The sequence below is a fragment of the Dendropsophus ebraccatus genome, chromosome 12 (genome assembly GCF_027789765.1).
Source record: "Dendropsophus ebraccatus isolate aDenEbr1 chromosome 12, aDenEbr1.pat, whole genome shotgun sequence".
NCBI lineage: Eukaryota > Metazoa > Chordata > Amphibia > Anura > Hylidae > Dendropsophus > Dendropsophus ebraccatus.
Window position 1 is genome coordinate 73,497,672 of NC_091465.1, and position 14,808 is coordinate 73,512,479.

The following is a 14,808-nucleotide window of genomic DNA, read 5'->3' on the forward strand; positions in this document are numbered from 1 at the left end:
ATATTGTACTTCACATTTCTGGTAAAATGGAGTCGATACTTTTAACGAATCTTTATGAAAAAATCCAAAATAACATGAAAAATAGCATTTTTCCAACTTTGAAACTTTTCTGCTTATACAGAAAATGGTTATGCCACATAAATTATATATTAAATAGCATTAGCAACATGTCTACTTTATGTTGTCAGCATTTAATAAACTATCTTTCTTTTTTTAGACAATAGGAAGCTTAAAACATTAGCAGCAAATTTCCAAATTTTCAGTAAAATTTCAACATCAGATTTTTGTAGGGACCTGTTCAGGTTGAGGCTATGTTCACACTACGTATATTTCAGATAGGATCTGTTCACATAATGTTGTAATTGAGTGGATGGCCGCCATATAACAGTAAATAACTGCCATTATTTCAATATAACAGCCGTTGTTTTAAAAGAACAGCAAATATTTGCCATTAAATGGCGGCCATCCACTCAATTTCAACATTGTGTGAACAGATCCTTTCTGTGTTTTTAATCCACTCCTGGTTCTGGTTGCAATATGAGGACCACAATACTGACTGAAATATACGTAGTATGAAGCCAGCCTCCAAGTGTATTTGAGGGGACTGTATGTTATAAAGCCCCACAAGGCACCCCATTTCAGAAACTACACCCCACAAACTCTTCAAAAACACATCTAGAAAGTTTGATTAACCCTTTAGGGGAGTCACAGAAATAAAAGCTAAGTGTGTAAGAAATTTTAAAATTTTAATTTTCTGTGCAGAGATTTTATTGTAATCTAATATCTTTCATAATTATAAACCCATTACCAGACAAATGCACCCCAATATTGATTGCACCGTTTCTACAGTTTATAGAAATACTCCATATGTGGCCCTATTGCATTGTTTGACGCAACCACAAGCCTCAGATATAAAGGAGCGCCTAGTGAATTTCAACGCCTCCGTTATATTTTGTCATTTTTGACTGTCCCAGGTTGGCAGAGGCTCTGGGGTACCAAAACATAAAAAACACCCCTAAAGGGACACCATTTAGAAAACTAAACCCCTCGAGGAATGTTACAAGGGGTGCGGTGAGCATTTGGACCCCACAGGTACTTCACAGATTTTCCCAACAATATGGCATGAAAAAAGAAAAATTTATTTTTTACACTAAAACGTTGTTCTAGCCTTCAAGTTTTCAATATCACAAAGGGATAAAAGGAATAACAACTCAAAAAACGTGTAGCGCAGTTTTTTCCCAAGTACGGAAATACCCCACATGTGGACATAAAGTGCCAAGCGGGCGCAGGACGAGCCTCCAAAGGGAAGGAGCGCCAATTGGCTTTTGGAAGCTGGATTTCACTGGAATGGATTTCAAGGGCCATGTCGCATTTACAGAGCCCTCGTGCTGCCAAGACACTGGAAAACCCCCAGAAGTGACCCCATTCTGAAAACTACACCCCTCAAGGAATCTAACAAGGGGTGCAGTGAGCATATGGACCCCACTGCCGATGGGCACAAATGTGGAACAATGTGATGTGAAAGTGAAAAATTTCATTTTTTCACTTTACGGCACAAATGTACCCATCATCAAGGGGTCAATATCCTCACTGCACCCCTTGTTAGATTCCTTGAAGGGTGTAGTTTCCAGAATGGGGTCACTTGTGGGGATTTTTTCACTGTCTTGGCAGCACGAGGGCTCTGTAAATGCGACATGGCGTTAATCATCCATTCTAGCCAAAACCAGCCTCCAAACTCCTAATGGTGATCCTTCCCTTCAGAGGCTTGCCCTGCGCCCACATGGCGCTTTATGTCCACATGTGGGGTATTTACGGACTCGGGGGAAGTTGCTCTACACATATTCTGTGTTTGAAAAAATCAAGGCTAGACCAACATTATAGTATAAAAAATGTAATATTTCTTTTTCACGCCACATTGTTCTACATTTTTTCCCGTCACCAGTGGGGTCCATATGCTCACTACACCCCTTGTTACATTCCCTGAGGGGTGTAGTTTCCATAATGGGGTCACTTGTTGGGGGTTTCAACTGTCTTGGCAACACAGAGGCCTTTTACATGCAACATGACCCTTGAAATCCATTTCAGCCAAATCCAGCCTCCAAAAGCCAAATGGCGCTCCTTCCCTTTGGAGGCTTACCCTGCACCCGCATGGCGCTTTATGTCCACATGTGGGGTATTTCCGTACTCAGGGGAAATTGCTCTACACATTTTTGTGTTTTTTTTTTAATCTTTTAACCCCTTGTTAAAGTGAAAAAATCAAGACAAGATTAATGATTTAGTGTAAAAAATTTTTAAAAAATTACATTAAATGTTGGTCTAGCCTTGATTTTTTTCCATTTCCACAAGGGGTTAAAAAAGAAAATGAATGCAAAACGTGTAGGGTAATTTCCCCTGAGTACGAAAATACCGCAGTAGGACGCGAATTCCGGAAAAAGCCGAAGGGAGCTAAAGATTGCCGAAGCCGGGACCGATGGAAATACCCGAAGACGCAGACAAAGAGGAGGACGCGATCGGGACCCGGAAGACGCGATCGGGACGCCGGGATCAGGTGAGTATGTGCCAATACCTGCTCTGAACACCTCAGCTACCTAGCTGAGGTGCCCAGAGCAGGTATTTAACACTTTTTGGGGACTTATAACGCGTGATCACGGCGATCGGGACGTGGCACCGTGGCCACCATTACTTTTAACAGTAATGGCGGTCGGTGCCGTCCTCGGACACTGATGACCCGGGTCACTGATGACCCGGAAAGCTGCAGATCGCCGCTATTGGCTGATCTGAATTGATCAGCGAATAGCGGCGATCGTCAGCACAGGGGGGGTTAACCACCCCCCATGCCAACAAGCTATGATGGCCTGCTATACACACAGCGATCGGGGAAACCATGCGCGTAAACGCCCGTTTGCGTTAAGTCACGGACTTTGGGGGCGTACATTTACGCCAGTGGTCATTAAGGGGTTAAGGCCATGTTCCCGCTTTGTAAGACACCGGCGTTTTGTGACCAAGCCGGGTCACAGAACGGCCGGTGTCAGAGAAGATCATTCCGGCCGATACTGCACTTCACTCCTGATGAATTGGGATGCGGGCGCACCCGTGCCCGCCCGCATGCCAATTCGCCAATGTACACAATGGAGCGTGCACTGGCATGTCAGTTTTTTGCAGCACCGCTAGGCATCCCGACCGGAGTGTATACTATGTGTATACACTCCAGCCTGAATTCCATAGACGGCAGCACTATGTAAGTTCCATAGTAATCACGGCCGTTGTTGCAAGTTGGCAACAACGGCCATGATTATTACGAAAGTTACCTATTTTGAACACAGCTTTAGCCTGTGTTAACTTGCTCACAATGATGCGTTTAACTCAATTTTCTAATTGACTTAACATACCGCCCTGACAATATTGTTGCTTCAGGGATCATGTTAACCTTCGCTACATCTGTATATGACTTTTCTTTAACTGCTTTTGAAAGAAAATACCTTTACAAAAAAAGCTATTGTTGTGCGTATGCGTTTTGTTTTCTGGCGTTTTTGTCACCTTTTGTGGTCCAGCAGCTAGGTCATATAATGGCAAAGGAAAAAAATTCAGCACACAAAAATGCCTCAAGCACAAAAAAGATGCCAGAAAAAACGTAAACACATGAAAAAAACCACCATGCGCCGGATTGGCTTTTTTCTTTTTTTGCAGGGGTTAGATCAAAGTTTCATTACTTTTTCTTATTCCTTCCCAATTCCTCCTTCGGTATCTTGCTCAGTGAGCAGACTGGACAGGCCTTCAGCTCACTACATGACTCCCATTTCCCAGCAGTTCCCTGCTCCTTTTTCCTGTGGTCTTGATTTTTTTTTAATGGTGGTTTAATGGTGGTTCTGGCAGATACCTTTCAGAGCCACAATGTCCACATTAGACAAACTACTTAAGGGTATGGCGCCCATACCATACCATAATACCCTTCTTTCCCCAGTGGCAGTAAAATTGAACTTTTATTAGTCTTGTTTTAAATGATAAAGAAATGGTGTATTAATTTAAATAAACAGGTTCTCCTCCTGGAGTGTGGGTGTGTGTGTGTGTGTGGGGGGGGGGTATGGTGGTATTGGGTAGGTCTGTTATGTCGGTGTTATCCAGTCACAGTATGGTGGTATTGATAAGGTCTGGTATAGTGGTGTTATCCAGTCACAGTATGGGGGTATTGGTCAGGTCTGGTATGGCGGTGTTACCCTGTCGCAGTATAGTGGTATTGGTCAGGTCTGGTACAGCAGTGTTATCCAGTCACAGTATGGTGGTATTGGTCAGGTCTGGTGGTGTTATCCAGTCACAGTATGGTGGTATTGGTCAGGTCTGGTATGGCAGTGTTATTCCGTCACAGTATGGTGGTATTGGTCAGGTCTGGAGTGACGGTGTTATCCAGTCACAGTATGGCAGTATTGGTCAGGTCTGTTATGGTGGTATTATCCAATCACAGTATGGTGGTATTGGTCAGGTCTGGTATGGCGGTGTTATCCAGTCACAGTATAGTGCTATTGGTTAGGTCTGGTGTGGCGGTGTTATCCAGTCACAGTATAGTGGTATTGGTCAGGTCTGGCGATGTTATTCAGTCACAGTATGTTGGTATTGGTCAGATCTGGTGTGGCAGTGTTATCCAGTCACAGTATGGAAGTATTGGTCAGGTCTGGTATGGCGGTTTTATCCAGTCAAAGTATGGCGGTATTGGTCAGGTCTGGTGTGGCGGTGTTATCCAGTCACAGTATGGCGGTATTGGTCAGGTCTAGTGTGGCAGTGTTACATGTGACGCCTGGGCACTTTTTTGCTGGGACCAGGGAGGAGGTGGCTGAGGGAAAAGACGTCCACTCACCTCCCCGGTTCCAGCGGCGGGTCCCGCATCGCGGCGCTCCGGTCCCCGGTTCCCGCTCGCTTCCAGGTGTCTGACGCGGGCCCGAGACGTGACGTCTCAGGTCCGCTAAGCCACTCAGTGACAGAGGCGGGATCTGAGCGGACTTGAAACGGATCCCGCCTCCTTCACTGAGTGGCTGAGCAGACTTGAGACGTCACGTCTCGGGCCCGCGTCAGACACCAAGAAGCGTCCGGGAACCGGGACTGGAGCGCCGCGATGTGGGACCCGCCACTGGAACCGGGGAGGAGGTGGCTGAGGGAAAAGACGTCCACTCACCTCCCCGGTTCCAGCAAAAAAGTGCCCCCCCCTGCTGGAGTACCCCTTTAAGCCGTTACAAACTATTAAACCAGGCTCCCATTTCTTCCCCAGTAGTCATGTGCTGTTACCAGGATTATTGGCCATACGTCTATTGGTTAACACACGATGGTCTGGTTTCGGCTGTATGTGGTGACGTACAGTAAATGTGGGAACGTGGCCTAAGACTGATCAGATATCAATATGATGTTCAGAAACTAAAAAATCATGATACTAATTGGTGAGTTAAGATGGGGCGTCTGCAGGTTTAGTTCCTAGGGCAGCAGCAGCTGGTAATACGGCCCTGCCTATAGAGAGCAATATCACGATTCTCACTCACTATAATCCTTGTACTTTCCTCCCTCAGGGTAGTTTCACATGTAACGCAATAGTAGTGGATTTCACGCTGTGAGTTTGCAGCGAAACCTGCTGCGATTCCCGCACTGTCAGTTTAAATAGGATTACATACTCACAACGGAATTTTAATCCCGCTGCGAGTATGTAAACGCAAGCCCCCTTAACCCATTCCAGCCAGATGAATACTTTACCGGTCCACTCTTCTTCTTTTTTTTCAAAATATTTTTTATTAGATTTTTCAAATTTTATCTATAACAATACAGTTACATATCAAAGGAAGACATAAATAGGATACAATATAGTAAGTTTGAAAACAATTTTGCTATAAAAAACAATAGAATCTAAAGAACAAAAATTAATGCTCTACAGGATCGAAAGAAATGTAGATAAAGAATCTCTATCTTTAATATAATTAAGGAACTCTGAGTACTCCTAGGGTGCCCCTTGCCTCCGCCGTCTGATACCAAACAGTATTACAAAAGTGTTTCATAACAGCTTCCCTCTCCTCCTACGACTTAACCTTTATGAGAAAAAATTTCCATTTTTTTATGAAATTTTTTGTGGAAACATCTTTGTTGCGGATTGCATCCAGCATTTCCCAATGAAGAGTTTCTTTAAGCGAGGTTGTTAGCTCAGAAATAGTGGGAAGTGTGTCAGAGATCCAGTGGTTTAGTAAGCCTTTTAAGGCTAATAACAGAGTAAGATGAATACATTTTGAGGCTATAGGTTTTTCAGGGGGATCTCCATCCCCGGCCACCACAACATGAAAAACATAACTGAGTAGAGTTAGAGGTATGAATTCATTCCATGTATTCTGAATAAAGGTTTGTACTAATTGCCAGTATGTCTGAATTTGAGAACAAGACCAAACACAGTGTAATAAATCTGCGCTAGGTTCTTTACATTTTGGACAATATGTCAAGAAATCATCTGGCATGGTGGAGTAAGAAAAGTTAAAAGCGTAAATTGCCTTATGGAGTAGCCGGAAGTGGATTTCCCTCAGTTTCACACTGGGAGTGGCTGCAGTAACATATCGGATGCTATTTAGCAATTTTTGTTCCAAATTATCTGTTTGTATTTCTGCAGCCCATTTCCGAAGAAAAGGGGGAGGAGATTTGTGTAAGGAATCAACACATATCCTACCGTATATTTGTGAAAGAGATAAGGTGGGAGAAGAATTGGAGCATAGAAAATCAAAATCATTAGTTTTTTCTGCCTTCGCACAAGATTTAACTCTATTAATAGCAAAAGAACACAGTTGTTCTAATAAAACCTGGTGATGGGGAGGGATATCATACATGTCTCTAAATTTTTCCCAAGATAACAACTCTCCCTTATCTGAGTCCAGTAAGTTACTTAAGTGAGTGATTTGTTTTTGTTTCCATACCATATAGTCAGGATTGATGTTACCATGTAGAAAGAGGGGATTGTCCCATAATGGGAAAAACTTAGAAAGACTAAATGGGAGTTTATACAATTTTCTTAAAGCTTTCCATGTGGCAACGGTATCAGCGATAATAACATTGTGTTTTAAATGTGAGGGTAGTTCTGAAATAGAGAAGTGAAGAAGCGAAGCCAAAGGCCAAGGAGAAGAAAGAGCAGACTCCAAGGAATAATTAGAAAAGAAAGAAGTACCGTTAATCCAGTCTCTGATGTGTCTGAAAATGGAGGCCAAATTATAGAATCTGATATTAGGTAATTGAGCACCACCTTTATGTTTGGGGAGGCTGAGAGTATCATATGCTATTCTTGGTCGTTTTGACCTCCAAATAAATTTGGTAAAGGCTGATCTGAGTCGAGAAATATCCTTATGTTTTAGTAGTAAGGGGATCATTTGTAAGGGATACAATAATTTAGCAAATTACATCATCTTAATAAGATGAATACGGCCTAAGATTGAAAGGGGTGAATTTTTCCACCTATCAAGTTCTTGTTCTATTTTTTGGAAGATTGGGATATAATTTAATGAGTAGAGAGAAGAAGGGGTATGTCCAATTTTAATTCCTAAATATAAAAGGTGTTGTTTTGCTATACCTATACCTTCAGGGTAAATATGGGGAGCCAAGTGTGGTATTAAGGGTAACAATTGGTTTTTAGTAATATTAATTTTAAAACCAGAAAATGAGCCAAAGTTTTTCAAGATTTTTAAAACACCAGGGATGTGTGATGTGGGATTTTCTAGGAATAATAAGGTGTCATCAGCGAAGCAAGCTATACGTACTTCTTCATTGCCTACTTGAATACCTTTAAATTCAGGTGTGAGGAGAAGAAATCTAATTAAGGGCTCTAATGCTAAATCAAAAAGAAGGGGGGACATTGGGCAACCTTGTCTGGTTCCTTTAAGGATTGGGAAAGTGTCAGACAAGAATCCAGGTGTATGAATGCGAGCTATTGGGTTATTGTATATAGTAGAGATAAGATCTTTAAAAGGTCCTGCAATGCCATAACGAGAGAGGGTCATATCCATCCATTCCCAGTTAAGATTATCAAACGCCTTTTCATCGTCTAAGGCAAGCAGTCCTGGTGAATGGTTTGGATTTTCCCTTCGTCGTACTACTTCCTGTACGGTTAGAACTGTCCTAATATGAGTTATCGCTGAACGGCCCTTTATAAAGCAAACTTGGTGGCTACTAATCAACTTAGGGAGAAATAAAGCAAGCCGGTCAGCCATAATTTTCGTAAGAATTTTTAAATCTTGATTTATAAGAGAAATAGGCCGATATGAGGATGGATGTTGTGGGTCTTTCCCTTGTTTATGGAGTAAACTATGGAGTAACATGCATTTATTATCTATTATATGTTGATATACTTTTTGGAGAGTTGGAACCAGATCAGTATTTAGAACTTTATAAAATTCTCCACTAAATCCATCTGGCCCTGGTGTTTTATTATTATGAGTATAGGAGTTGTGGTATGTTGCGAATTAGTGTCGCAAAACTGTGACGACCATTTTTTAAGAAGATTTTTGAAGACTTCATCTGAAGCTAAAACTGCTGGGAATCTCCAAATAATGTCTGTTCCTTTAGGGTAAGAATCACGTAGGGTTAAAGTAATCGGAGAATGGTCAGATATAACCATATCATTTATGACATCTAGTAGGCTCAAGGCTCCCTGTGAGACTAACATATAGTCAAGTCTGGACCAAGCCATCTGAGAACGTGAGAAAATTCTCTTTCTTCAGGATGAAGATGACGCCAGGAATCCACTAGATGAGTACTAGATAACAAATTTGTTAAAAATAATTCAGGAGGAGGAGAATCCCTTGTCAGAGGAGTGGAACGTTTCCTATCTTCATGCGGGTGTAAAACTGTATTGAGGTCACCTCCTACTATTATTTTGGATTCACCATCTTGAAGAAGGGACGATTCTAAGTGTTGGAAAAATGGAGCTCGTCTGTAATTAGGGCCATAAACATTATATAAGCTTATATGTCCAGATGGAGTATCCAAAACCATGTGGTGAAATCTCCCTTCTGAGTCTGAGGTTTGAGAAACAATAGAGTGGACAAAATTTCTATGAATAAGAGTTACCACACCACGCTTCCTATTTTCAGCAGGGGATTCAAAGACTTCACCTACCCAAAACCTTTTCATTCTAACATAATCTGATTCAGACAAATGAGATTCCTGTAATAACGCTACATCCGCTCCCAGTCTTCTAAGGTGTTTAAGGATGAGCACTCTTTTGGAAGGAGAGCGCAAACCTTTTACATTCCAAGAAACGATTTTCATAAAAGCCAGGAGCGGATGAAGTGATAAGAGGCAGGCACCCCAAGAGCACACAGCAGTAGTAGGGATAAGAAAAATATAGATGAGAGATTCATGTTACAATTAGACCTGAGAGCATAAAAACTGAAAAAAACCTTACATAATATATACAGAGAGCAGTATAGCAATAATATTGCAATATATCTAAATCTTACAACTAAATAAGCGAAAGAAAGTTGATATAAGACTTCACTTTTTTCACACAGAAACATACGGAGTATTCGCTGACTCCGAGCGGGCATATAGCCTGGTGAGAAAATAGAAAGATACAAGAAAAAGAAGAAATAGAAAACAAATAGAAACATGGCGAGAAAACGTAACTCGCTAATATCAATAATACTACATAGCAATATCTCTTCCTATACATTTTCCTATTCAAGCAGGATTTGTACAAGTAAACAAATGCCATGACTAATTTGGTAAAGGAAAACTCTTTCTTTAAGGTGAAACCTTAGGAAGTCATAATAGAATAGGAGGAGCATAAGTAAAGGGAGAAAATGATGGAATATAAAGGAATAGGAGATATAAATAAATATCTGAAGTAATATGATGACTCTTGTTAGACATCTTAATCAGTATAGTTCATCACTCCATATCTGCTGAAGGAGATGTAGGACTATCAAGACGTCGTCTCATGTTCTTATCCCCAGGAGGAGTAGCAGAAGTCGGGTCTCTCAAATTCTCTAGGAGAGACGAAGCTTCTTCAGGGGTCTGGTATACACTGGTAGATCCATCTGATTTGAAGACTTTTAGAATAGCAGGGAAGAGGAGTGCAAATCTAATTTGCTGCTGTACTAGAACCGTACATATTGGTGCAAATGCTTTTTGTTTTTGGACTACTGTAGCAGAATAGTCATTGAATATCAGAATTTTGTGACCTCTTATAAGAACTTCAGTTTTCATTTTCCTAAACGCCTGTAAAATAGCAGCTTTATCTGCATAATTAAAATATTTGACTATCACTTGTCTCGGTTTGTTAGTAGTCGCCTTTTTGGAAGGGGTTAAAGTGTTTGCTGGAGGGCCTATACGATGTGCCCTTTCTACTTGACAAGAGCCTTGTAAACCTAGGGTCTGTGGTAATTCTGAGGTACAGATGATGGATAATTGTGACAGTGGTATGCTTTCAGGCAGACCTATTATGCCAAGGTTACTCCGTCTTGATCTATTTTCTAGATCATCTGTCTTGTCCCTTAATGTTGCTGTAAGTTTCATAGTTGTTTGTAGCTTAGATTTAGTCATGGATAGTTCATCCTCCACTAACCCTAGGCGCTCTTCTAATTCATGTATTTGGGAGGTATGATGAGAAATGTCTCCCTGTATAGCAGATAGTGAGGTCATTATAGTGGCTTCCAAGGAAGCAGTAATGTCTGGTATTATTATTTTGGCCACTTCTATGGCTAGTGATTTACAGGAAATAGACAGTCCAGGAATAAAAGATTCAGTATTGGGGTCATTTGTGACCATTTCAGAAGAAGCAGGAGGTGAATGATTTATATTTGTGTCTCCTGAGGTGATCTGCTGCGCTGCTGTGTGAGGAGACACAGCCATCTTGGATTTTGTTTTCTCCCTCTGTGGGAGAGGTATAGAGGAAGAGGGGGCTCTGTGTTGCTTCCCAGCGCGCTGCTGTTGTTTCTCCATGTCCCTAACGGGTAGAGGAGTGTGTCAGGTGTTCTGGTATTTACCGTGGTAACGGGTAACAGCTGGGAGCCGAGTCTATAGCGAGTTACTGTGGGAGCTCCTTCACAGTGCTGCCATCCTGTGCGCGCTGGAACTGGAAGTCTTCGGTCCACTCTTCTTAATCAATGTGCCACAGCCACTGATTGGCTGAGGATGACAACAAGATGCTGGGAGCCACAGAAGAAGGCTGGGACGCGGAGCTGTAAAGTACTCGCCGGGCTGTCATGGGTTAAGGGGGATGGGACTTTACATACTCACGGCGGGATTAAAATTCAGCTGTATGTAATCCTATTCAAACTGACAGTAAAGGAATAGCAGCGGATTTCGCTGCAAACTTGCAGCGTGAATTCCGCTGCCATTCCGTTATGCGTGAAGCTACTCTAAGTTTGTAATATTTCATTGGATCTAAGTTGCTGACCATAAGAATGATTTTAAATCAGATGGCTGACTTTATCAAAGAATTTGGCAATAATGATACCCACGTTACACACCCATTGACTGACAGCTGCAGCTAAGTAGCGAGTAAATGTAAAAAGTAGTGGCTGCCATATTAGTGACAATACCCATGCCCCCCCTCCCCCCGGCCTGTATTTGGGGTTCATGCCGCCCTAGGCACTTTGAGTGCTGACGCCCCAAAGCGACATTCCCAGTAGGTGTAAGTGTTAGACTGTGTTCCTATATTGCAAATTAAAAATGCAATGTGGGAACACTATCTTTCAGCACTCTATGGGTGTTCTTCCCTGTGCTGCTAGCTACCAGGCCTAGCACATGCAAACTGCATGCAAGTCCCACTTAAAGAATCACTGTCTTTTTTTTTTTTTTTCAGAAATCAATAGTCCAGGCGATTTTAAGAAACTTTGTAATTGGGTTTATTAGCCAAATATGCCATTATCTGCATTTAAAAAGCATTTTCTAAGGTGGGGACCCTCCCTCCTTCATTTTCATCCACTGCAAAAAAACAGGAAATTGTGACTTGTTGCATCAGACACACCCAGTCTGGTCTATAGAGAGGGGAGGGGCAGGAAGAAGGAGAGAGTTAGCCGACAGCAGAAAGCAGATAACAGAGCATTACAGGCACAGAGCTGGGTAACAGCTGTAATCAGAGGTCAGAGAGGTCAGTGATGACTGTCAGAGGAGATAAAGGGTGAGGTGAGGTTTGTAGAGTAACTCCTTGTTGTCCTGTTTTGGTGTTTTATTTAGCTCTCTCCATAGGAGAACAATGAAGACAGGGGGGAGAGCTTCAAACTGCTTTTTCATGATAAAAATGCATTTTTCGGCTAATAAACCCAATTACAAAGTTACTTAAAATCGCCTGGACCTATCCTCTCCCCGCTGTGCTGAGGGCAATGCCCCTGGCCAAATGTACTGTGCCACTGACCCCCTAAGGTAATGTGCCACTGAATCCTCAATCATTGTTTTCCAGCCAATAGCTCCTCAGCTGTTCCTAAACTACAACTTCCATTTTATATCTTGCCAGCATATCATGATGGGAGCTGTACTGTAGTACTGTAGCAACTGAAAATTTACAGACACCAATACAATGCAATGACCAGACTTTGGATGCTTCCTGGCAAACTCTCTCTCCCCAATCTCCTCCCATCCCCAGATACCAGTCCTGGCGGTGGGTGGCGCGGGCAGTCCTCTTTACCTTCACCCTCTTCAGTGGGTGGAACCCTATCTCTCAAATTTTGCTGGGAGGAAGGAGGGACAGTCAAGGCAATGCACCATGCCCCCTATAGTCATGCCCTCCACATAACCACGCCCCCATAGCCACACATAGATACAAATGGTGAACAGGCTCTTCACGCCATATTCTTTACACCACATACATGATTATAGTACAGCTACATTCAGTGACTCACAGGGGGCGTCTTCTCTGATTGTAATTGCTCACTTTTTCTTTTCTTCTCCATCTGGTACAGTCCATCATAAAAAAAACACTTCTGGCAATGCCTCGTCCCTAAAGAATCTGCCAGACAAATATTTTAGGCTTTTTGCTTTTGCACCATCCTCACCATCTATACAAGGTCCCCATCTATATTGCTCTGCACTGTAACAGTGCTCACTCTATGCCACCCTGTTGTGTTTAGGCCTACTGAGGACCCTCAAATAGTACTTAGGCCCCTCTGTGCCCTCATATAGTAGTAAGACCCCTCTGTCTTCCCCATATAGTAGCTAAAACTCTCTGTCCCCTGGTAGTAGCAACCCCCCTCCCATGTAGCCATTGCCTCCTGTCCTGGTAGTACGTCCTATCTCCCATGTAGCTACTGTACCCTGGGAGTAAGGCCCCCTGGAGAACCTACATTCAGTCCTGTATACAATGTATCAGTATAGAGAACCTATATCCAGTCCTGTACACAGTGTATGAGTATAGGGAACCTATATCCAGTCCTGAATACAGTGTATTAGTATAGAGAACCTATATCCAGCCCTGTATACAATGTATTAGTATAGAGAACCTATATCCAGTCTTGTATACAATGTATCAGTATAGAGAACCTATATCCAGTCCTGTATACAATGTATCAGTATAGAGAACATATATCCAGTCCTGTACACAGTGTATCAGTATAGAGAACCTATATCCAGTCCTGTACACAGTGTATTAGTATAGAGAATTTATATCCAGTCCTGTGCTGTAAAGTCTGAGTTGTATACAGTGTACCAGTATATATAACATGTAACAGGCAGCAGCTGCAGCTAACAGAGCATTGTCTGTGTCAGGCTTGCAGTCCTCCAGCTGTTGAAAAACTATTATTCCCATCATGCCTGGACAGACAAAGCTTTAGATATCCAGGCCCGATGGGAGTTGTAGTTTTGCAACATCTGAAGGGCAGCAGTTGGGGTTGTAGGTTGGGGTTGTGGAGTAGTATGCAGCTGTCAGGACATGCTGGGGGTTATAGTTGTGGAGCAGTATGCAGCTGTCAGGACATGCTGGGGGTTATAGTTGAGCAGTATGCAGCTGTCAGGACACACTGGGAGTTGTAGTTGTGGAGCAGTATGCAGCTGTCAGGACATGCTGGGGGTTGTAGTTGTGGATCAGTATGCAGCTGTCAGGACATGCTGGGGGCTGTAGTTGTGGAGCAGTATGCAGCTGTCAGGATATGCTGGGGGTTGTAGTTGAGCAGTATGCAGCAGTCAGGGCATGCTGGGGGTTGTAGTTGAGCAGTATGTAGCTGTCAGGGCATGCTGGGGGTTGTAGTTGAGCAGTATGCAGCTGTCAGGACATGCTGGGGGTTGTAGTTGAGCAGTATGCAGCTGTCAGGACATGCTGGGGGTTGTAGTTGAGCAGTATGCAGCTGTCAGGACATGCTGGAGCTGTAGTTGTGGAGCAGTATGCAGCTGTCAGGACATGCTGGGGGCTGTAGTTGTGGAGCAGTATGCAGCTGTCAGGACATGCTGGGGGTTGTAGTTGTGGAGCAGTATGCAGCTGTCAGGACATGCTGGGAGTTGTAGTTGTGGAGCAGTATGCAGCTGTCAGGACATGCTGGGAGTTGTAGTTGTGGAGCAGTATGCAGCTGTCAGGACATGCTGGGGGTTGTAGTTGTGGAGCAGTATGCAGCTGTCAGGACATGCTGGGGGTTGTAGTTGTGGAGAAGTATGCATCTGTCAGGACATGCTGGGGGCTGTAGTTGTGGAGCAGTATGCAGCTGTCAGGACATGCTGGGGGTTGTAGTTGTGGAGCAGTATGCAGCTGTCAGGACATGCTGGGGGCTGTAGTTGTGGAGCAGTATGCAGCTGCCATTGTCCCCTGGTATTAAGCCCTCCCCCCTCAGGTAGCCATTGCCCCCTGGTAGTAAACCCCCCTCAGGTAGCCAATGCCCC

The 14,808-nt window shown here is 43.1% G+C and overlaps 1 protein-coding gene across 1 annotated transcript in view; it reads left to right on the forward strand.

The window, feature by feature from the left end:
• LOC138769850 (galectin-4-like) overlaps window positions 1-14,808 on the forward strand; it is a 34,853-nt gene that overhangs the window by 18,867 nt on the left and 1,178 nt on the right. The gene's annotated exons all lie outside the window — the stretch shown is intronic.